The following is a 27,339-nucleotide window of genomic DNA, read 5'->3' on the forward strand; positions in this document are numbered from 1 at the left end:
CCTGCGTATTGTTAGTCATAACCTGCGAACTTTTTCGCTGAGACCGCAGTGTTTCACTCGGTTTAATGTATTTGGCGATCACCGTCGTTATCAATCTTTCCCGCGATGAGTATGTCGGATATCGCTACTCCCACATAACGACTACAGATAAACATCGTGAGCAGTGAATCCGGATTGAAATCGTAAACAGGGACTCTGTGTGTGTGAATCTCGAGTTCGATTACGATTTTGATAATGCAATCCAGGGTGTGTCTCTGCGAGTTGAAGGCAGATTTCGTGTTAATCACACCACAAGAGGGTGCTATCTCATAACTCTACAGGTCAACATAAACCGGGACTGGAAACTTTTGGTCTATTTGATCCAGCTACCTGTTGAAACGGTGTACCCACACAGAGCATTGAGAAAACGTTGTCGTTACCTGACCATATCCACGAGTAAATATGGGACTACGCGTAACTGTCCATAGATTCCTCTGGCCCCACACCGTGGTTTTACGACACAGACAAGATGCAGCAGTGGAAATATTGAAAATGAAAAACGATACCTTGGTGACATTTGATTTGGATTTTACACCTGATGAACCATACACTCGATTGATATATTGGAATGACAACTCTATCGTCGAGGTCGAGGGAAAAGAAATGTACAGATTTGTTGGTGTTGTGAATATTCAGCGAAAATCAGGGTATATGGTTGTGTATGGGTCGCATATTTGACTGAGAATATATCGATATGCATAATGCACTATCCATTGTATCATGTCGTGTGTCATTTATGCCCACATTGAATGTACAGAGTCGGCGCATGACGAGACTTGAGAACGTGAATTTGTGTCCCATGATGTTTGTGCATCGACACATTGTATATACACCTCGTTTACGCAAATACTTGTGAACAATCGTGACGTACTTGATGTGATGGTGTATGCATTGGTATTTTTCATGGAGACAAAACACGGTCTGTAACATGTTTACTTGAATATCGGTCGTTGGGTCATGAGTGAATATCCGGATCCGGCCCCCACACACTTTTTCATATTAGTGATCCGGTTTCAGCTGACTAGAGCGACATGTATTGATCAGTAAAGACACAATATAGTAAACAGGCCTGAGGAAACCCGGAGTTGTTAGCGCGATGGGGAACATAAATTCATCCGTTTTCCAAACACCATTATCCGTGTATCAACCAGTTACCAAAGTCGAGGAGGTGTTTTATTCAGACATTTTGACTCTGGAAAATCCAAAGCACGAACCCGGACATCACGGACATATCGGAAACCCTTTATTCACCAATTCCGAAAACATACATGTCGATGTACAACAGCACATTGTTATTGTATGTGAGTAACCAATGATTTTGATGGGATGCATCAGAGCAAGTGAAGATTTGATTAGACAAATGTATCGGAGTCGTTGTTGGTGTATATTTTGTCGCTGTCTGTTGTAACAATATACAAAAAATATCAAATTGACCGGTGTGGTTGTCAGTTTTCAAAACGAAAATGGTATTGTTACCCGGAGAAAAGATAGATTTCCAAGTGAAAACGGTATTGGTACTCAGGTAAATGATAGTTTCCAGACGAAAAGGGTTTGTTACGCAGGAGAAAATGATTAGTTACTCTAAGTAAAAGTATTTTTCCAAGTGAAAATGTATTGTTACACTGGGTAAACGCCGGATCTCCAAAATAAAATGATATTTTTACTCGGGTAAACGACGGACCACCAAGTGAAAATGGTTTGTTGCTCAGGGAAAAAGGTTTGTTACCCGGGGAAAAAATATATTTCCAAGTGAAAAAGGTTTGTTACCCAGAGAAAAAATATATGTCCAAGTGAAAAAAGGTTTGTTAACCAGAGAAAAAATATATTTCCAAGTGAAAAAGGTTTGTTAACCAGAGAAAAAATATATTTCCATGTGAAAAAGGTTTGTTAACCAGAGAAAAAATATATTTCCAAGTGAAAAAGGATTGTTACCCAGAGAAAAAATATATTTCCAAGTGAAAAAGGTTTGTTAACCAGAGAAAAAATATATTTCCAAGTGAAAAAGGTTTGTTAACCAGAGAAAAAATATATTTCCAAGTGAAAAAGGATTGTTACCCAGAGAAAAAATAGATTACCAAAGGAAAAGGGGTTTGTTACACTGGGTAAACGACAAATCTCCAAAGGATAATGGTATTTCTACTCGGGTAACGACCGACCTCTAGGTGAAAATGGTAATTTTACTTGGGTAGGTATCGTATGTTTAGTGTTGTTGGTATTGTTAAACGTTGTCGCCGGTAGCTGTTGGTATACTATTACGAGTGTGAAAAGGATTTACACGGCCTGTGCAGAGTATCGCGATAGTAAACATATTTTTGGTGCGACGAAACAAGATCGTTGTTTAAATTTTAATGCATTTCGATTACCGAGTCGCTGTACAGTAGAGATGACTCTACATTAGACCGTGCTGTATACTTCGACTAAAACCACAAGACCACATGTAAATCTATTCGCACAACTCGATGATGTTGATATAGTGTTACTAAAATTAATTATTACCTATTTACACAACATAAAAATAACAATTCATGTCGTAGCAGGTTTCTTGAACTCGTGCTTGATGAAACGAATGGTGACAAGTAGGCTTTGAGTGAAAAATAATTATTTAGAGTAGTGACATTTTGTGACCAACGAATGTAAATCGATCATGATATTACAATAAATGCTTTCGTCAACATACCGACTTGGCGTAGAAACACTTTCACGTTTTTTGAATAACTGGATTCTCGAGACTTGCTACTTGTACGATGTATCGTTGGTGTGCAAACTATAACGGCCATTTTGTATGATAGTATGTTTTAGTTGTATTGTTGTGAGGACAACCATGTAATGACTCAGCACTTTTCGTTAGCAAAGTAGGCTGATTTGTGTGTAAGATGTAAGCACCGTGCTAGAAAACATATGTACTCTGTTGTTGGAGTAGCTGATTTATTGTTATGACATGGACATATCCTGAAGCCTTGGTTTGTTGTCTTACGAAAGATGAGGCGACCTCGGTGTCGTAAATTGTGTTAACTAAACTCGTATGGATACCACAATTGTGCTGGACTTACACCACCAATCATTGTACAGGTTTGTAGCATGAGCGAATATTTTCGTGTAACATGAATATCTTTCGTATACACTTAGTATGAAATGAGATGTGTGGAACAATAATTAGTGTCGTACAAAGTGTTGTGTTTGATTGCTTACTTTTTATCAATGTCTTTGTGATGTTAAAAGACGACTGAGTTTTCATTTACATTAAGCGGAGAAACTCATGTAATAAATTTTACTCATTTGAAAATCGACTCGCGTGAAAATACCGATTAACAGTATCAATATGAGCAGTATGTTATTTTTCGCGATATGCAACCAATCTTCTAAGCATAACTTGTCAAAATTTATCGTGTCATAGAAAAGTCGGCTGTTACGAATTCGAAACAAATGTACTTCGGTTATCACGACAAAGGGAATTGAGATCAACGCAGTATTTCGGAAGTGAATGTGTATCGTTTGGTATGTTCAGCAATCACTAAATGATAAAAATATGAAACTGTGCAATGTGCATACAACTCGGTTAGGTAAACGATACAGTTACAAGTCGGATGTGATCTCGATTTACAGATGACAGCTTGATGATGTAAAGCTCAACCACTCAAATGTGTTTATTACAAAGTATTTGACACAAACAAAATATCGAATGAAGACTTCGGTTTCATTACCAAGCTAGTGAAAATTGTTTTCTATTGGATGGATATGATTTACCTTTAGAAAAAACGATATAGACCTATTAAGCGACGCTGTTTCATATCCGTCGAGTGAGTAAAATTTCTTTGGAGTTCGGTTTAGTGAGATAATTGTTAGGGATTCAATCACATACAAGTAACGTCTTTTAGTGACAGAGTATTGTGATGACATTTACTCTAGCGAATGACAACGGAAAAATTTTCGATTGTATTGTCGGTGTATGTGTTAGACAAATAATTCTAGTAAACCTAACTATAGGATACATTTGGCAAACATCGTACAAATTGTTTCGTTGTGATGGTAACGACTTTCAGTGGTTTGGTTTCATGTCGGGGAATTATTATTTGGGGGTTCAAAAACAATCAATACTACAAATGAACAACAATGCAAAACACGTTAAGTGAATTACAGTGTAGCAAGTACTTCATTGATATTACGATTGTTGTGTACCAGACATTTCTAACTGAATTGAATGCATCTAGCAAACATATTCCAATTTGTTTTTTGTAATGATCAAAGTGTGTGAAATGGCGCGAACGGATTAAGCATTAATCAAGCGGCGATATGTCAATTCACCTAGTGTGATATCTTGACACCGGGAAATGTGCGAAAGTGTTTCAATTCCCACCGCAGATTACGACGATAAAGTATTGTACCGGTTATTGTTCAACAAAGAAAATTGTTGTTTCATCTTTAGTCTTGGTTACTGGAGACAATTACATTTGTAAATTATTTCCTGATTTCCACAATACGCTGTGTGGTTTTTACGAACACGGCTTAATCTTCCCAATCAAAACATTTCAGACATGTTAATCTAGTTTTACAAATCGATATGTTAATAACAATGTTTCTGAAAAGTTTGTTGGTATCGTAATAACCTTCAACACAACCTGGTCTAATAATGTCATAATTTAATAATCAAGTCATGATCGACTATTACAAAATCTCATATGTCAAAATCAATGTGTCAATTCGTGACAATTTCCAATATAACACCTGCGTTCGATTGTAAGAATTCTCAACTACGTTGGTCGGACATTCAAATCTCGTATACTCAAATGTAATGTGTTAATCTCAAACCGCGCGCCAAGTAGTAATTACTTCATCTTGCAGTTGAATAAAAAAAAATATGGGACATGGATACAACTGAGTTGGTATGTTTGTGGGTTGTAGTGATTACTCGCGTAGTCTTGTCTACTTTTCATACGGACACTTTTTGTTTTGGTTTGGTGAGTTACTACAAACGGATTGACTTACCAAGGTTTTTGTATTTTACTCGTTTGTGCATGGCGAGATGTTAAAATGTTGAGTTGTCATAGTGATAGTATTTCTGAAACTCTATTTTACAAACGGAAACGGAGTCGTGAATAGAGTTGTCAGTTTCAAGGATTGTTTCAAAGTATAATCTTGAAATGTGACTGGGTGAAAGTTGGTAGTCATGTTTGTCAAACCTATTTCAATTCACGCAATGTCAAAGTCCAAATATTTCAATCTGGATTATTTGGATTTACCTTTAGTACATCCCGCGAATGGATTTAAAGTTGGCAAATTACCAAAATGATTGAATATTATCGGGTTAGAGATAGTTGGTATTGATTCTATAAGTGTTAAAACAGCGGCGTGGAATGTGTGAATGATCCGATGCGGGTGAATGTTGGCGTCAGTAATATTCAGGTTACGTTCGATTCAACAGATCGCGTTAATAGGATTTGTCAAAGGATTTGAGTTGGGTCGAATCAATACATTCAAATACGATTCAACTCGATTTGTGTAGTGAGTTACATTTCAAGTTGACACTTTATCAAACGATATGACATCGAACAGCGTCAACACTATGCAAGTCGGAGCAACTTCAAATTTTCACGTCGGCGTCAAATTCGTCTCATCACCCAAAAGAGGTGGCGTTAGCCAATATCTCAAAGGTATATTCATCGACGGCAATAACGAAGAGATATCTTTCACGTGTTTCAATCGTGAATTGTTCGGGGTCATTGAGAAAGCATTCTCCAAACGAAAAAAACTCATGGTCAAATCCGGTTGGGTCCAAATTGACAAGTTTACTGGAAAACCTGCTGTATTACTGGGACGGACTTCGTCAGTAACTCTGCATGGAAAATCGAGACATACGACTGAAGAATACCCATTATTGACCTGTGAATCGGTATACGGAAATAAAGATGAATACGTCTCGATCGCCGCTACTTGTGTTTCTCGAGAGGAGAAGACGGTCAATTCTGGTGCCGGAAAGGAGTTGAAATTATACAGTTTTACATTGAAGGATGATACTGGTGAGGTGGTTTTGGAACAATGGAACAAAGCCTCGCTCGTACCCGGGAAGAAATATCAACTCACTCGTGTTAAAAACTGTGTCGGCAGCTTGAAAATCGATCTGTTAACTAGACTTGTCGAATTGAAAGAATAGTTTGCATATTTGTGTACCACAATACAATATTTCATTTCGCGTAAAATGTTTGACCTATGTGATTCGACAACTGGGTTAGTGCGGTGTTGTTCTACTGATCGAGGTGTGAAAATTGTGCTATCGCGATGAAGTTGCGACTGTGAACAGCAGACTATTCTGTAGGCGCGATACAGCGAATAAGCCGAAAGTATTATTCAGCTAGCAATCAATAGCGAGGAAAGAGAACACGATCGGTCATTTGACACGACTAAACTACGACATCATATATTATAATTTACGATCAAACTATTTCGCACTGACTGGTCTAGTGTAATATTCGATAGTAGCGGTTGGCCGTGAAACAATTCAGCGCACAGGTCATTCGGAATATAGGTCGCACTGCTTAATCCTCACAACAAACCACGTTTCCGTCCGCGCGGTTATTGTTGGTGACTCGTACATATTCAACACCGCGCGAGAGATGCCTGAAAGTACGAATCATCGCCGCGTCCATAAGAATAACGATATATCATTGTCGTACTCGCCGTAATTTGGAATATACACATTACCTAAGGACCAATCACATGACTATTTACTTGATACATATTCAACACGAAGTACGACATGCCAACAACGAAGCCGCGTGCGAGCTATCCCTATGCTGAAAAGGGTTACCGTGCGACCACAAGACACAATAGCCGCTTGCCACCCCGCCATAAGACATAAAAGCCGCTTGCCACCCCCGGTTTCTCAGCCGCTTGCGACCTCCGCCATAAGAAATAAGAGCCGCTTGCCACCCCCGCCATAAGACGCAATAGCCGCTCGCCACCCCACCATAAGGCATAAGGAGCCGCTCGCCACCCCCGGTTTTCCAGCCGCTCGCGACCCCGCCATAAGAGCCCCTGCCAGGTCACCAGCGATCTATATAACTACTCTTGTACCAATCATTTGATATTCATCAATTCCATTGCTTGGTAATATATGCGTTACCATTATCGAGCTAATTATATTTAAAGAATACATGCTTAATCATAAAGCACGATACTTAGTATATTGGAGTGAACGTATGGGCATGGTTTTACTATATTCATGCCCGCATGTAATCGGAATGTTCAGTCCGTGACCCGAAGTGAGTTTGAAATGCCTGTGTTTATCCAACATCACGGCCAGGTCACGATTTACTGAGCTAAATACTATATTGCACAGCGTACGCATATGGATTATCCGATTACCATTTTTTTACCGAAACAGCTACGATTTGAAATAAACACAATATATCTAAGTACACACAGCACACACTATTGTATATGTTATGATTATAATCAAGTACAGACATACTGTCATAAAGTATAGGCCGCATTGCGATATCGGTACAACTTGAGTGACAAGCCTTAAAGTCAACAATTCAAGTTCATATTTTTGGTTTATGTAAAACATGCATTCGAGTTTCCGCTACGATAAATGTTCGTTAGTTTGTTGGGTTCATGCCCAGCGATCGTTGCAATATACATTCTTAGCCAGCTAACATACCAAGCGTACTTTCAACCCTGCCACGCCTAGCTACGTTATCATTAAAATCAAGCATAGCCAATTTTCTTGACCATATGTAACTTCTTATATTAATTAGCAGTGGCGTAATACATGTTGCATAACCTCATCGCCGACCTCACTACTACGGTAGTGTATTGAAAAGCCCATACTGAAATTGAAATTGATATTGTATAAAATGTGGGCATCGACCAAGCGTACTTCCTTATCAATGTTAAAGAAACATCCAATGAGTTTTACCAACTGATTAAATACATCCACGGAGACTGCATACGTGGAAAGATGGTACACTAATATGCAATCAAATTTTTTTTGTTTAATAGACAACAACAACAACAACAACAACAACAGCACTAATATGTGAACGTAAGACCTTGATAGCTTCCACACCCTTTTTAACATCCACTAGTAAATTAATATACCTTTATTTGTTACATGAGCTTTCGGAGCGCCGCTGCTTCATCAGGTGTTCAAGCCAAAAGTAACGCAAAAAGATTTTGAATTTAAACATATCCATATTATGGCATCAAAGGGAATAAAAAATTTTACATTTCGAAGTCGAGTAACCTATTACGTTATATACACTATGATCAAGTTTATATTTGAAACGCATACAGTAGGCTGTGTTCCTCAAAAGTGGATACGATAAGGTGTTTATAGTATAATACACTTGCAGAAAGGGTGTCAAGTCAAGTATCTCATGGTGTTTGTTTGTTTGTTTGTTTTGAGGTATTCATGGTGTTTGTCGACTACTGTGGTCATTTACACCAGGCCGATATTCTTATTATTTTCCGTAACTGCCGACTTATAGCACGGCCCACCTCTAGGCTTTTGTAAGACACCGCTGACGCGGATGAGGTGGCGAGGCGGAATCTCATGGTGTAGTGCAGGGGTCGGGAACCTATGGCTCGCGAGCCATATATGGCTCTTTTGGGTATAAGACAATGCTCTTTACCACATTCTTATTTTTTTTTACCGAATTTATCAATATTGCAGCAACATGTTGGTACATTTTTACCACGGCCAGAATAGTGATTCACGTGGTAGCAGAAATATGTCTATAAGAGGTCAATACAATTCCGTATTCAGGGTTTGGACCTCGCAATTTCTGAGCATACGCGGGACATACTTGTACGTGACCACAGGGAATAAATGCGACGTTGGCAGGCCTTTCACAGCAAATAATGCAGTCTCCGAAATTGCCTGAAATGAAGCAATATATTTTAGTATAGCATAAAGACGTGATATATTACCGTGGGAATAAATGTGCGTTTCGTATTTTACAAATCGCTCTCAGACCTTACCAAGCAATTTTCTAATGTTGTGTCGATGATCCGTGAGCCAGACTACACGATTAGCCTATAGTAGGATTGGCCCACCCGTGATCTGCGAGATGGTTCGGAGTGGCCAGCGCGGTAATTATTGAAATGACTTGGCATTGTCAACTCAAGTATTCGTAAAACAACATGAAGTAGAATGCACGGTCACCAACGGTTGAGAGACCAATTGGGTTATCATTAATACGAAAAGCCGTGCATTACTCCCACCTGTTTACTCATACTCGGTGTAATTTCTACATTTTTACATTCAGAGTACTGGGAAGCTCAGCAACAGAAAAAGATAACTCTTCCCAAGGCCAACGTCAGCTACTCAGACTTCAGTTGCGCTGCCTAAATGGGCGCCGAGGCGCCAATCTCAGCGGTAGACTCGAGAATATTAACCAGATTCCTTTTGGAACTCCCCGGGCGAAGAAGAACAATGCCCACCTCCCTTTTCAAAAACTGCATTTACATATTCCATTGTAAGGTCGACTGGCACATGTCCAACTGCTGTTCACATGGACACCCTCTCTCCACTTGGACCTTGAAATCACTCATTTGCATATTCGTAACTACCACCCATGGCGATTTATCTGGTCCTTACAGGCGACCTGGTAACCGTGGGCGCTGCGTTGGTGACCGCAGCAGTATAGAGTATTGTGGGAAGTTTTATTCAGATTGATTTCGCGTTTCGAGCGATTGGTAGACACGCATCTGCGGATCGCACACTTCGGGACAGAAGCATCCAAAAGGCTTCAAGCGATACAATGAATATTCCATTCCCCGACAATTACGAAAACAATATTCAATTCTGTAAATTTTGGGTATGTTTTTGGGAGAGGCGTGTCCATATCTAAAGCTAGATATGTAGACATACTAAGGCTCTAACCGAGCTCATATCCAAATCCAAATCCCCCATATATATTCTACCACGTCGTAAGCTATAAAAATTCATCCGGTATACTGCACTCACGTAGATTCCAATATTACATGAAAATCTAGGAAAGGCACATGCACCGAAATCAAGAGAAACATTATTTTTTCAAATTGAAAATAATCGTACATTATTTCTTTTCAAATTAAAACATCAAGTTTTGTCTTATCTTTGTTATAGAACCAAATAAGACGATACCCTTCAAGAGCGTGGTCGGCGCGGGTCTCATGAATAAATTACTGACATGGTATAGCAAATATTGCCGAGAGCTTACAACCATGAAATTCCCAACCCAGCATCACCAATTCGCAAAAGCGGCATGCTATAAAATGAAGATGGAGTGAGTGGTGTAGAGTAAAAGATCACCGGTTGGCGCTTTCCGAAATGCGCCTGTGGACCTGGTATGACGAACCTACTCATTACCATGAATAGAAGTAGAAACACTAAAATCATACTAGATGGGGGAGAATTACACATGCGTCACTACGTTACCATTGTCCTATTGAATTTTCCAATCCTGAAAAGTGAATTGTTGTCAGAAATTGAGACATCGCCATGAATCATAGCATATTTCACTACTCGCATATCGCCGCATTCTCATTTTCCTTAATTTCCACAGCCGAAGGGCGGTCGCCGGGATTCGCTGATAACATCAGAGTTGCCACTGTTTCGGATACTTGACGAGATTCATCGGAGTATCTCGGAGTCTGGAATTGAAGTCTTCGGAGTCGGAGGGAGTTTTTGTCAGACACTAAAGTTGTCGGAGGGATTCGGAGTCTCGAAAACCACTATCCGCTCATCACTGTTCAACACCGAGAGTTGACTTTTTGAAATCCACACTCACTTATATATAACACCAATAGTTCCGTGTATTTTTTCTCTTTTCTCGCGGATCCGAATACAGACATTCGAAAGATCAAGGTTTTTTTCATGTCGAATGTTTTGTTTCCAATCGTGTTCTTCGGGGCCGTATGGGTGCTTGCTTTTGCTAGTAAGTTGAGCCAGGGCGATGGCCAGAGAAAATATATCCACGGCCTTGGTCAATCTAGCAGTTTTCTTATATGTTTCTGGCGCACGGTAGCCGTCTGATCCTATTTCATCTCTTGCCTGTGTAACATCTGATACACCATGATTCATCTGTTTGGTTATTCCAAAATCAGAAAATTTAAATGTCACGTTATTGATTACAAGAATTTTATCCGGCTTTATATCTCTGTGGATGAGACTATTTCCGTGTATGTATTGAAGTCCCGCGAGTAGTTGATTGACTATGAATTTAAATTCTTGAATTTGCATGAATTCATCTTTGCGAAGCTCCATATACTTCTTCAGATCATAATCACATAACTCCATGATTTTGTACAGATGCGGTCGCAGCCCATGCGTCGAGATCTCATCAAACTCAATGAATTTTACGATATTATCATGTTTCAATCCTTTTAGAACTTTAAGCTCAGCTTCTGCTTGCTCAGTTTTTCGTATCACTTTTACCGCCACATCCTTTACTTTGTCTTTCGGAGAGATCTCTTTCCCTCGTCTAATTGTTCGTCGTTGATTTAATATGGAGTCTTCATGCATGTCAAGGAAATACTTTCTCATTTTTAGCCAAGCCGCATCTGCAAGTCGAAGAATTTTAGTACATGGCCTATTCATTCTGTACTCATGGTAAGCTGGTCATGCTCGTATTCATCCTGAAGAAATAGTCTAATCTGGTATTCTTGGAATGTCGTTTTTCATTATCACACATGTCCGACTGTCCGTGTGGCAACGATGCGTTTTTAATGAAGATAGGTTTCGTTGTATTCAACATCGCTGATAGCTAACTGGGCGATAAAACAGAAAACGAATTTCTTTCTCAATTTACCAGTTACCATAGTCCTGCAATTTATTTTCCCGTGATACCCCTATTTATAGATGATTCAGTGTCGCACCGAACTGCCATAACATCAGAGGTGGTCAGTATCACGAAGTATTCTACTTTTATGAAGTATTGAAGTATTTTCCTCTACTTGAAGTACTTACTCAAGTAAATCTAATTGTCATGTACTTCTACTTGTGAATATCACTGGTTACTGGCCGTATGGGATGAATAACAAAATAGGCCAGTCGAATTATGAAGCAGACAAAGTCAATCGACTTGTTATTTGTACAGACTGAAGACTGAAGACATCATTATATTTAGGGGTATTAGATTTATCCTAGTTGAAGACTTTCACGGACACCATGTGCAATTGTGCATAAATAAATTCCAGTCATATTTTACCTAAATAGTAGGGATGGTGTGAACGTGAGGTTCACGTTCGTGTTCTGTGTGTGAACCACGGAAATTTAGAGGTTCGTGTTCACAACAGAACCTTGGAACTGTGAACCTTTTGGTAAATTGTAATTTTCACTCCATTATAAGATCTTTGGCTCAAATTTATTGTATTTCAACTGCATGCATGGTGCTGGCAGCATAAAAAATCAACGCTTAACGAGCATGCACCATGCACCTCGACAACCTTAAAAGTTTTAGTTGCTTTGTTGCGAAAATTTTCTCGGAATAACCAGCTTTCCGTTTGTGAATATTTAGTGACTATCTGCTGTGAGCTTGACCCGCAATCACACAACATCACGAGCGATATACGTAGTCAGGGAATGATGCTTATTCAACCAATCAATGACATTGATATCGTCTTCTGGTGTAAAAAATCGAACGGGCGTACGGGGTCAATCTTGACTTCATATCTGTACTGTATCATTAAAACCAAATCCGTGCGATTAAGGTGTTTGCTACTGCTGCATAACTTGTTGTTGTTTGTGGTATCGGTAGCGAGTATTGAAGCCCGTTGTACACTCTGCTCCACATCAATGTAGCAATACTCAGACTCCGAACACATTGTCCGGCCTGGCTAAGACCGTTAAGGCGTAAGCTTATATTCCTTGGTCAGTCCTCGTCGAAATTGTTGGCAAAGCGACGGAATGTATTGATTTTACGCAATTAATATATCCTTTGATTACCGCTGTTGATACATTTAGCGACGTTTAAAACGTCGATATGAGAGAGAGAGAGAGAGATGATATTCTTTTTCGCCTGCACCATCGAGATGCTTTGACGACGGAGTTGCGATACGGCCCCATGAGGTCATCTAGTCTGCGCCCCCGTTTTTTTTTCTCCTCCATGCTATCCGTGATTGCTGAGCGCCTAGCAGGATAGCTGCGGATACCAATTTTCGAGTCTTTGGTATGACCCGGCCGGGGATCGAACCCACGACCTACCGCTCGAGAAGCCGGACGCATAACCATTACACTATCTCGCTCGCTGTACTTCAGCAATGTGGCATTATGTGGACCGAGTCTTCGCTAGGTATCGTGTACATTAATATAGGCTATCACTTCATTGGAAGATAGGGTTGGAATTAGCAATATGACGTCACGTGACGTCACGAGGTTCACGTTCGTGTTCACACAGAACCTTTCAAAAAGGTTCGCGTTCACACGAACCTGAACCTTTCAGAGGTTCACACCATCCCTACTAAATAGTCAAATAACGGTGCAACCTATTTTAAATTCAAAATATTCAGATGAAATATAATAATAATAACACTGGTCGACATGATTTTTATTTTATGGCCGAAATGGTGACTCCCAAGATAATATGCCTACGGTGATTACAAATATGAAGTCGCTTTTTTTCTAACACGTCACGAATTTTTATCATTTGCAATTTAAAAGTTTTCATTTTACTACTAACAACGGCCTGTTCTATGAAGTATTCATTGCTGTTCGGTCATAGTTATCATTGTCAAATCCATTATACAACATTGTGAAGTCATCAGAGGTTGTCAAAGTAGTCACCGTCGTTAATCCAGTAGAAGTAGAAGTAATGTTTTAAATTTCTACTCAAGTAGGAGTAGAAATAGTTATTTGCAGGTAAGTAAATAAGAAAGTATTTCAGGCCTTGTGTTTGGTGTGGCATCATTGACGTTGTAAAGCATGAGAAAACAAATTCTTCATCATTTGGTGTAGCAAAGGTTTAGAGAGATCCACATCGACATGGAAAAAACTGTTACTTTTTCTAGTGTGTTGCTTTCGGATCCAATGTCAATAATATGCATAAAATTCAACACCCTAATTTGATTTGCGCAATACGACCGATTCCTCGTGGGTCAGATGTCCCAATTCCATTATATTCAAAAGTCCGATTGGAACTGTCTGTCTTCACGAAGTAGCGTGACCTGAAAACACGCTTTTGACTTAAAAACTGACAAGTGTTTACATGAAAAACTTCATTGTAACGAAATCTGGCCATATGAAGAATTCTGTATCGCGTATTATGATTAGGGCGATTTATTTTGACACGTCAAAAAAGTCGAAATTAGGTTAAAACTGTAGCGCTAGGTCAACAAATGTCAACATATTTTAAAAAGCCAAAATTTATATGCAACCTGCATTTCGTTTGTATCGTAGATTTTGCACTGTCGGCGAAGCTGTCGTTTAACATTTTACAGCTTGTAGCCTACGTTATAGGTCTACCGTTGTAGACGGCCCACTCTGCTCATTATGAAACATAAACATTCAAATAAAACGAATAGGTTGACATGTTGCTATACTCAACGTACCGCAATATCCTAACTGAAGCAAGACTGCGTGGGCATTGCATGGTTCTTATATCACGAAGCGCATTATGATAATCGTGATATAGACACCATTGTCAGAATGAAGCAACACGGTGTGTCACCAGCAGTCTACGCACAAATTCAGTGTTCTCAGCCAACAACTGCTACTGTTGAACGTTCTTTCTCCATCCTTGGCAAGCTACTTAGTAAGGACAGACACTATCTACCCGAGAATGCAGGGAAGTATCTTTCGCAAGTACTACAACAAATTTTACTAATTTCTACCATAATACGTGAGTAGTGTATATGATCGGTCAACCGGTGGCAGGGGTTCTTATGGGTGCACCCGACCGGTGCCGCGAAAACTCGTCCTGAACCGGTGACCCTTTCAGACCCCCCTTCCACCCGACCGGTGCCTGGGTTGGTATAGGCATCTCTCGACCGGTAACCCTTTTCGGTATAGGGATCACTCGACCGGTGCCGCGAAAACTCGTCTTGAACCGGTGACCCTTTTCGGTATATGCATCTCTCGACCGGTGTTGAATATGTATCAAGTAAATAGTCATGTGAATGAATCTTTGTTAATGTGTATATCGTGAAAACTCGGGGTCGTGACTCGCCTTTTTTGCTATAGGTGGTGACTCGTACTTTCAGACCCCCCTTGTGGTGGTGACTCGTAATGGGTTCTTATGGGTGCGGCCGTGATTCGTACTTTCGGGTATAGGCTGCGGCGGTGACTCGTATTGAAAACTCGGGGTCGTGATTCGTACTTTCAGGTATAGGCTGCGGCGGTGAATCGTACTTTCGTTGATAGAATGCTAGCGGCATGTCGTACTTTCACCAAAAAGGGTGTGAAATAGTTTGCTAAATCTAGGAATCAGTCGCTTGGTAATTAGTTTACCACGGAGCCGGCGTAGACGGTGATTCGAATACCAACAATAGCCGCGTTCACATACTAACACTCCAAAAAAGGTGTGAAATATTTCCTACGACCACTCACAAGATAGCACATCAGAATAGCCATCTCTCGTGGTTTGATGTTACAAAGGTAGGAATTACGCACAAGGTGATATTTCCGCAATAAGTTTGTCACAGAGCCGTCGCACAATATCCGCGTTCACAAACTAACACTCCAAAAAGGTGTGAAATATTGGTAAAATCCCGCGATCGCTCACAAGATAATACCTAAGACATAACCATCGCTCGTGACTCGCTGTTACATACATGCCGCTCGTTGACAATGTAATATTTTGGTAATTGGTTTGCCACAGAGCCGGCGTAGACGGTGATTCAAATATCAACAATAGCCGCGTTCACAAACCAACACTTCAAAAACGTGTGAAATAGGTTACAAATCCCACGATCGCTCACAAGATAACACCAAAGACATCACCATTTCTCGCGTCTTGTCATTACATACATCCCAATCGCTACAGTGTAATGTGTCGATGGTTGTTACTATCAAGTAATAAGTAATGAATAACAGTACCAGCGCAGACCGTGATTCGAAAACCAACAATTTGACACTTGCCCGCGATCGCTATATGTTTCATGCCTCTCGAATAGTGGCTGACTTTAGTTGCGTGATAAGATCCATGAAAATATTCAATCAATGTGTTAGTTCGTCAACTTGAAATGTAACTCACTACACAAATCAAGTTGAATCGTATTTGAATGTATTGACTCGACCCAACTCAAATCCTTTGACAAATCCTATTAACGCAATCTGTTGAATCGAACGTAACCTGAATATTACTGACACCAACATTCACCCACATCGGATCATTCACACATTCCACGCCGCTGTTTTAACAGTTATAGAATCAATACCAAATATCTCTAACCCGATAATATTCAATCATTTTGGTAATTTACCAACTTTAAATCCATTCGCGGATGTACTAAAGGTAAATCCAGATAATCCAAAATGAAATATTTGGACTTTGACATAGTCTGAATTGAAATAGATTGACAAACATGACTAACAACTTTCAACCCAGTCATATTTAGAGATTATACACACATTGATTCGAAACAAGTAATGAAACATTACAACTCTATTCGCGATCCGGCTTTTCAATTGTCAAAGCGACATTTTAACATCTTACCATACTCAAAAGAATTATTCACAACATTAACAAGTGTTAATCTAGTTTTCACTTACTTGATTATATCACTACAACTCACAAACTTGAATTAATTCATCCTGGTTGTATTCATATGACCGATAATTTTTTATTCAACTGTAAAGGTCGTTACTATTCTGTAAAACAATGTATTTACTAATCGGTCCATATACGACTTGACATAAACCTATTACATTTTGAATACACGATATTTGAATGTCTGAACAATAACTGAGAAATAATTATTACAAGTGAATCCATATACGACAGCGTAAAAGATATTGGAATGTCAGCAACTCTTCACGATCGTAGTTACTACCACATTAACTAATTTACCCGACCAACTCGTCATGATCATTCCTGAAATCAACACAAACATGCCCCTGTCTTCAGTTACCACAAAACAGCATCAAGTTTTAAATCCACTTGTAGCTGACGGATTATTTGATTGCATCGATAGAGAATATTATTGAACTCGTCGGTGTTGTTACTACAACAAATTTTCGCTTACACCGACTGCGAAAGTTAATATCGAATGGTAAGTCTTGACCGCATATTTGTTGAACACAGACATGACAAAGAACATTACCGAGATTTTATAAACTAGTCATATTACTTTTCACATCTATCAATATCAGAATACAAGTAATCAAACTTTTTGTTAAATGTAACATAGCACTTTTGGAATCGGATTCGTTATAGTCATACAAATTGTATTAAACCCAACACCAAAACAAAAGGACGTTTAAGTTCATTGAAATCAAATCATTCGTCTTCGACTTGCACTTTATTAGATTGCACGCAACAATTCGTTACGAATGAGCTGTAACCAAAGTTAAGAATTCTTTGTGTCCACAGATATAGAAGATGAATATAGCTAACACAATCACGAATCGACGTTTCAGAGTATTTCACGGATGTAATAAAATTGTTAGTGTCGCCTATCTAAAAGTATGCATGCGTTCGATTTCCATACCGACTGTTGCGATGTTTAGGATTCGCTTACAATGACCAAGAGTGAGGATTTAACATCAATGTCGTTACTGGTGGTATTCACATCAGAGAATCGAAACATTACACAGTGTGAAAATATATCTTTGATATCAAAGCACTATCCCAAGTACACGATTAATACTCAACTCCGTTCACACTTTCTATAGAACGTGCTAAATGTAAAATATCACGAGGTTGCACTCCAACACTTTGATCATTACAAAAGTAAATTGAATATGTTTGCTCGATGCATTCAATTCAACTAGAAATGTCTAGTGCACAACAATCGTAATATTAAGGAAGTACTTGCTACACTCTAATTCACTAAACGTGTTTTTGCATTGTTGTTCATTTGTAGCATTGATTGTTTTTGAACCCTCAAATAATAATTTCCGACATGAAACCAAGCCGCTGAAAGTCGTTACCAACACAAAGAAACACTTTGTACGATGTTTGCCAAATGTATCCTATGTGGTTAGGTGTACTAGAATTATTTGTGTAACACATACACCGACAATGTAATCGAAAATTTTTCCGTTGTCATTCGCTAAAGTAAATGTCATCACAATACTCTGTCACTAAAGACGTTACTTGTATGTGATTGAATCACCGATAATTAACTCACTAAACCGAACTCCAAAGAAATTTTACTCGCTCGACGGCTATGAAACAGCGTCGCTTAATCGGTCTATATCGTTTTTCTAAAGGTAAATCATATCCATCCAATAGAAAACAATTTTCACAAGCTTGGTAATGAAACCGAAGTCTTCATTCAATATTTTGTTTGTGTCAAATACTTTGCAATAAACACACTGGAGTGGTCGAGCTTTACATCAGCAGACTGTAATCTGTAAATCAAGCTTACATCCTACTTCTAACTGTATCGTTTACCTAACCGAGTTGTATGCACAGTTTGATGTTTTTTGTTATTTGGTAATTGCTGAATATACTACTTCGAAATACTCCCTTGAACGTAATTTCCATAATCGTAATAATCGAAGTACATTTGTGTCGAATTCGTAACAACCGACTATGACATGATAGATTTTTGACAAGTTATGCTTGGAAGATTGGTCGTATATCACGAAAAATAATTACCGCTCATATTGATACTGTTATCCCTTGTTCGGTATTTTCAAACGAGTAAAATTTATTACTTGAGTTACGCCGCTTAATGCAAATGTAAACACAACCGTCTTTCAACATCACAAAGACATCGATACAAAGTATACAATCAAACGCAACAAGTTTACTTTTGTAGGTTGTGTATGATTATCCTGCATAACTCATTTCTTACCAAAGCCATATGAAATATATTCATGTTACACGAAAATATTCCCATGCTACAAACCTATACAATGATTGGTGTTGCTTTCAAAATGTTTCGATACCTCAAGAACTTTATTGTCTCAATGGATGTTCATGTATCTTAATAATCAAATAGTTCAACACAGAACTAATACGAACAGAAACATCAGAGTTGTTTACACAAAAGTTTGTATGTGTACAGTATGTGAATACCGTGTGTAAGCCCAGCATAATTGCGGTATCCACCCGAGTTTAGTAAACACAATTTACGACACCGAGGTCGCGTCATCTTTCGTAAGACAACAAACCAAGGCTTCAGGATATGTCCGTGTCATAGCAATAAATCAGCTACTCCCACAACAGAGTGCGTATGTTTCTAGTTACGGTGCTTACATCTTACACACAAATCAATCTACTTTGCTAACGGAAAGTGGTGAGTCATCATATGGTTGTCCTCACTAGTAAAACATACTATCATACAAAATGATCGTTATAGTTTGCACACCAACGGTACATCGTACAAGTAACAAGTCTCGAGAATCCAGTTATTCAAAAAACGCGAAAGTATTTCTACACCAAGTCGTTATGTTGACTAAAGCGTATATTGTAATATCATGATCGATTTGCATTCATTGGTCACAAACTGTCACTACTCTAAATAATTCTTTTTCACTCAAACACAAACGCATACTTGTCACCATTCGTTTTCATCAAGCACGAGTTCAAGAAACTTACTTACTACGACATGAATTTTTATTTTTATGGTATGTAAATAGGTAATAATTAATTCAAGTAACACTATATCAACATCATCGAGTTGTGCTAATAGATTTACATGTGGTCTTGTGGTTTTCGTCGGGACATACAGCACGAGCTAACTGTAGACTCCTCTCTGTTGTACAGCTACTCGGTAATCGAAATGCATTAACATGTAAACAACGATCTTGTTTCATCACACCAAAAATATGTTCACTGTCGCGATACTCTGCACAAGACGTACATAGCCTTTTCACACTCGTAATAGTATACCAACGTCAAGCAATAACGTTTAACAAGACCAACGACACTGAACCCACGACGTTTACCTATGTAAAATTACCACTTTCACTTGCCAGTCCATCGTTTACCTGACTAAACATATTATTTTCCTTTGGAGATCTGACGTTTACCCAGAGTAAGAAACCATTTTCACTTGTAAATATTTTTTTTTCCTCGGCTAACAAACCTTTTTTTACTTGGAAATATATTTTTCTCTGGGTAACAAACCTTTTTCACTTGGAAATATATTTTTTCTCTGGTTAACAAACCTCTTTTACTTGGAAATATATATTTTTCTCTGGTTAACAAACCTTTTTCCCAGAGCAACACACCATTTTGACTTGGTGGTCGTCGTTTACCCGAGTAAAAATATCATTTTCTTTTGGAGATCCGGCGTTTACCCAGTGTAACAATACATTTTCACTTGGAAAAATACTTTTACCTAGAGTAACTAATCATTTCTCCTGGGTAACAAACCCTTTTCGTATGGAAAACTATCATTTGCCCGAGTACCAATACCGTTTTCACTTGGAAATAATTTTTTCCCTGGGTAACAATACCATTTTCGTTATGAAAACTGTCAACCACACCGGACAATTTGATATTTTTGTATATTGTTACAACGGGCAGTGACAAAATATACATCAACAACGACTCCGATACATTTGTCTAATCAAATATTCACTTGCTCTGATGCATCCCATCAAAATCATTGGTTACTCACATACAATAACAATGAGCTGTTGTACACCGAAATGCACGCTTTGGAAAATTGGACAATAGGCTGCGATAGTTCTGCGATGTCCGGGTTCGTGCTTTGGATTTTCCAGAGTCAAAATGTCTGAATAAAACACCTCCTCGACGACGGTTGGTATGTGGATAACGGTGTTCGGAAAACGGTTGGATTTATGTCACCCATCGCGATAACAATTCCTGGTCGAGTTTTCCTCCGGCATGTTTGCTATATTGTGTCTTTATTGGTCAATGTATGTCTCGACATTCAGTTTGAAATCGGAAATGATAAAGTATGTAACCGGATCCGGATATCAACTCTGAATCGATAAACCAATGAACAATATTCAAAGTAAACATGTAACACCTGTGTTTCCACGAAAAAATACCATCCAGACATACGTCGCGCTTGTTTGCCCACACCAGTATACGCGCAAATGGAGGTGTGTGACATTGCATGCAATGTGTTGGTTTACAAACATCGATCCACAGACATTATCATAGCCGGTAGTTTTGATGTAGATCGAATGTCACCCGATAACAATGTCATACCAATAAGTCACATTGCAATGACTCTGAGTCAATCTGAAGCATGACATACAGACACACAAACATGAACCCGTAACATGGGTTATTCGCACGATGGTGAAAGTGAACTATACAGCATATATCAATAGAGCGTTCACAGTCAAATATGCGAACCATGCACAATCATATACCCTGGTTTTTGTTGGATATGTACGAAACCAATAAATCGATACATTTCTTTTCCTTCGACGTCAATTATACAATCGTCAATCCAATGCATCGCTCGAATGTGAGGTTCGTCGGGTGTAAAATCCATGTCAAATAACACCAAAGTGTGCCTTCCGTGTTTTATTATTTCCACCGACGCTTCTTGTCTGTGTCGTAACACTATGGTGCGGGGAGTCGAAAAACGGTGGATTGTGAAACGGATGGACATGACCAACAGAATCGATGTCAATAGCCTTGTGACGATGTCGTTTCAAAATGATACCGATCTCTTGTGGCGACGACCGTTTCGAAACTGGACCCTTACGAAAGTGTGTTTTATGATTGCGTGTGAAATCACGAGGTAGTGTTCTATTGTGGTGTACGATTGCAGTCTTCACAGAAACACACCTTATTGGATCACAGTATCAGTCCGAGATTTGCACGATATTTATCTGGAGTCGTTATGTGGGAGTAGCGACATCCATGCATCGTGACTGAAAGACTGATCGCAATCATTTCGAGCACCGTACTTCGATAGTTCACCTAGATCAAACACTGTAGTCTCAGCAGAAAACTTCGGTGTCGATGGATATTGACCGATGTATCCAATTGGTCTGGGTGGTCCGTCTGCAGATAGGGTCATGACTATCTTGTAATGTTACAACACGATAACACCATCGAATAAATCAGTGAACGGTGTCGAAATATCGATGTAATAGCGCGGACTCAGAGTCATTGCAATGTGACTTATTGGTATGACATTGTTATCGGGTGACATTCGATCTACATCAAAACTACCGGCTATGATAATGTCTGTGGATCGATGTTTGTATACCAACACATTGCATGCAATGTCACACACCTCCATTTGCGCGTATACTGGTGTGGGCAAACAAGCGCGACGTATGTCTGGATGGTATTTTTTCGTGGAAACACAGGTGTAACATGTTTACTTTGAATATTGTTCATTGGTTTATCGATTCAGAGTTGATATCCGGATTCGGTTACATACTTTATCATTTCCGATTTCAAACTGAATGTCGAGACATACATTGACCAATAAAGACACAATATAGCAAACATGCCGGAGGAAAACTCGACCCGGAATTGTTATCGCGATGGGTGACATAAATCCAACCGTTTTCCGAACACCGTTATCCACATACCAACCGTCGTCGAGGAGGTGTTTTATTCAGACATTTTGACTCTGGAAAATCCAAAGCACGAACCCGGACATCGCAGAACTATCGCAGCCTATTGTCCAATTTTCCAAAGCGTGCATTTCGGTGTACAACAGCTCATTGTTATTGTATGTGAGTAACCAATGATTTTGATGGGATGCATCAGAGCAAGTGAATATTTGATTAGACAAATGTATCGGAGTCGTTGTTGATGTATATTTTGTCACTGCCCGTTGTAACAATATACAAAAATATCAAATTGTCCGGTGTGGTTGACAGTTTTCATAACGAAAATGGTATTGTTACCCAGGGAAAAAATTATTTCCAAGTGAAAACGGTATTGGTACTCGGGCAAATGATAGTTTTCCATACGAAAAGGGTTTGTTACCCAGGAGAAATGATTAGTTACTCTAGGTAAAAGTATTTTTCCAAGTGAAAATGTATTGTTACACTGGGTAAACGCCGGATCTCCAAAAGAAAATGATATTTTTACTCGGGTAAACGACGACCACCAAGTCAAAATGGTGTGTTGCTCTGGGAAAAAGGTTTGTTAACCAGAGAAAAAAATATATTTCCAAGTGAAAAAGGTTTGTTAACCAGAGAAAAAATATATTTCCAAGTGAAAAAGGTTTGTTACCCAGAGAAAAATATATTTCCAAGTAAAAAAAGGTTTGTTAGCCGAGGAAAAAAAAATATTTACAAGTGAAAATGGTTTCTTACTCTGGGTAAACGTCAGATCTCCAAAGGAAAATAATATGTTTAGTCAGGTAAACGATGGACTGGCAAGTGAAAGTGGTAATTTTACATAGGTAAACGTCGTGGGTTCAGTGTCGTTGGTCTTGTTAAACGTTATTGCTTGACGTTGGTATACTATTACGAGTGTGAAAAGGCTATGTACGTCTTGTGCAGAGTATCGCGACAGTGAACATATTTTTGGTGTGATGAAACAAGATCGTTGTTTACATGTTAATGCATTTCGATTACCGAGTAGCTGTACAACAGAAAGGAGTCTACAGTTAGCTCGTGCTGTATGTCCCGACGAAAACCACAAGACCACATGTAAATCTATTAGCACAACTCGATGATGTTGATATAGTGTTACTTGAATTAATTATTACCTATTTACATACCATAAAAATAAAAATTCATGTCGTAGTAAGTAAGTTTCTTGAACTCGTGCTTGATGAAAACGAATGGTGACAAGTATGCGTTTGTGTTTGAGTGAAAAAGAATTATTTAGAGTAGTGACAGTTTGTGACCAATGAATGCAAATCGATCATGATATTACAATATACGCTTTCGTCAACATAACGACTTGGTGTAGAAATACTTTCGCGTTTTTTGAATAACTGGATTCTCGAGACTTGTTACTTGTACGATGTACCGTTGGTGTGCAAACTATAACGATCATTTTGCATGATAGTATGTTTTACTAGTGAGGACAACCATATGATGACTCACCACTTTCCGTTAGCAAAGTAGATTGATTTGTGTGTAAGATGTAAGCACCGTAACTAGAAACATACGCACTCTGTTGTGGGAGTAGCTGATTTATTGCTATGACACGGACATATCCTGAAGCCTTGGTTTGTTGTCTTACGAAAGATGACGCGACCTCGGTGTCGTAAATTGTGTTTACTAAACTCGGGTGGATACCGCAATTATGCTGGGCTTACACACGGTATTCACATACTGTACACATACAAACTTTTGTGTAAACAACTCTGATGTTTCTGTTCGTATTAGTTCTGTGTTGAACTATTTGATTATTAAGATACATGAACATCCATTGAGACAATAAAGTTCTTGAGGTATCGAAACATTTTGAAAGCAACACCAATCATTGTATAGGTTTGTAGCATGGGAATATTTTCGTGTAACATGAATATATTTCATATGGCTTTGGTAAGAAATGAGTTATGCAGGATAATCATACACAACCTACAAAAGTAAACTTGTTGCGTTTGATTGTATACTTTGTATCGATGTCTTTGTGATGTTGAAAGACGGTTGTGTTTACATTTGCATTAAGCGGCGTAACTCAAGTAATAAATTTTACTCGTTTGAAAATACCGAACAAGGGATAACAGTATCAATATGAGCGGTAATTATTTTTCGTGATATACGACCAATCTTCCAAGCATAACTTGTCAAAAATCTATCATGTCATAGTCGGTTGTTACGAATTCGACACAAATGTACTTCGATTATTACGATTATGGAAATTACGTTCAAGGGAGTATTTCGAAGTAGTATATTCAGCAATTACCAAATAACAAAAAACATCAAACTGTGCATACAACTCGGTTAGGTAAACGATACAGTTAGAAGTAGGATGTAAGCTTGATTTACAGATTACAGTCTGCTGATGTAAAGCTCGACCACTCCAGTGTGTTTATTGCAAAGTATTTGACACAAACAAAATATTGAATGAAGACTTCGGTTTCATTACCAAGCTTGTGAAAATTGTTTTCTATTGGATGGATATGATTTACCTTTAGAAAAACGATATAGACCGATTAAGCGACGCTGTTTCATAGCCGTCGAGCGAGTAAAATTTCTTTGGAGTTCGGTTTAGTGAGTTAATTATCGGTGATTCAATCACATACAAGTAACGTCTTTAGTGACAGAGTATTGTGATGACATTTACTTTAGCGAATGACAACGGAAAAATTTTCGATTACATTGTCGGTGTATGTGTTACACAAATAATTCTAGTACACCTAACCACATAGGATACATTTGGCAAACATCGTACAAAGTGTTTCTTTGTGTTGGTAACGACTTTCAGCGGCTTGGTTTCATGTCGGAAATTATTATTTGAGGGTTCAAAAACAATCAATGCTACAAATGAACAACAATGCAAAAACACGTTTAGTGAATTAGAGTGTAGCAAGTACTTCCTTAATATTACGATTGTTGTGCACTAGACATTTCTAGTTGAATTGAATGCATCGAGCAAACATATTCAATTTACTTTTGTAATGATCAAAGTGTTGGAGTGCAACCTCGTGATATTTTACATTTAGCACGTTCTATAGAAAGTGTGAACGGAGTTGAGTATTAATCGTGTACTTGGGATAGTGCTTTGATATCAAAGATATATTTTCACACTGTGTAATGTTTCGATTCTCTGATGTGAATACCACCAGTAACGACATTGATGTTAAATCCTCACTCTTGGTCATTGTAAGCGAATCCTAAACATCGCAACAGTCGGTATGGAAATCGAACGCATGCATACTTTTAGATAGGCGACACTAACAATTTTATTACATCCGTGAAATACTCTGAAACGTCGATTCGTGATTGTGTTAGCTATATTCATCTTCTATATCTGTGGACACAAAGAATTCTTAACTTTGGTTACAGCTCATTCGTAACGAATTGTTGCGTGCAATCTAATAAAGTGCAAGTCGAAGACGAATGATTTGATTTCAATGAACTTAAACGTCCTTTTGTTTTGGTGTTGGGTTTAATACAATTTGTATGACTATAACGAATCCGATTCCAAAAGTGCTATGTTACATTTAACAAAAAGTTTGATTACTTGTATTCTGATATTGATAGATGTGAAAAGTAATATGACTAGTTTATAAAATCTCGGTAATGTTCTTTGTCATGTCTGTGTTCAACAAATATGCGGTCAAGACTTACCATTCGATATTAACTTTCGCAGTCGGTGTAAGCGAAAATTTGTTGTAGTAACAACACCGACGAGTTCAATAATATTCTCTATCGATGCAATCAAATAATCCGTCAGCTACAAGTGGATTTAAAACTTGATGCTGTTTTGTGGTAACTGAAGACAGGGGCATGTTTGTGTTGATTTCAGGAATGATCATGACGAGTTGGTCGGGTAAATTAGTTAATGTGGTAGTAACTACGATCGTGAAGAGTTGCTGACATTCCAATATCTTTTACGCTGTCGTATATGGATTCACTTGTAATAATTATTTCTCAGTTATTGTTCAGACATTCAAATATCGTGTATTCAAAATGTAATAGGTTTATGTCAAGTCGTATATGGACCGATTAGTAAATACATTGTTTTACAGAATAGTAACGACCTTTACAGTTGAATAAAAAATTATCGGTCATATGAATACAACCAGGATGAATTAATTCAAGTTTGTGAGTTGTAGTGATATAATCAAGTAAGTGAAAACTAGATTAACACTTGTTAATGTTGTGAATAATTCTTTTGAGTATGGTAAGATGTTAAAATGTCGCTTTGACAATTGAAAAGCCGGATCGCGAATAGAGTTGTAATGTTTCATTACTTGTTTCGAATCAATGTGTGTATAATCTCTAAATATGACTGGGTTGAAAGTTGTTAGTCATGTTTGTCAATCTATTTCAATTCAGACTATGTCAAAGTCCAAATATTTCATTTTGGATTATCTGGATTTACCTTTAGTACATCCGCGAATGGATTTAAAGTTGGTAAATTACCAAAATGATTGAATATTATCGGGTTAGAGATATTTGGTATTGATTCTATAACTGTTAAAACAGCGGCGTGGAATGTGTGAATGATCCGATGTGGGTGAATGTTGGTGTCAGTAATATTCAGGTTACGTTCGATTCAACAGATTGCGTTAATAGGATTTGTCAAAGGATTTGAGTTGGGTCGAGTCAATACATTCAAATACGATTCA

This window comes from Botryllus schlosseri, chromosome 3 (assembly GCF_051294905.1).
Source record: "Botryllus schlosseri isolate E-star chromosome 3, Bs_hap1, whole genome shotgun sequence".
NCBI lineage: Eukaryota > Metazoa > Chordata > Ascidiacea > Stolidobranchia > Styelidae > Botryllus > Botryllus schlosseri.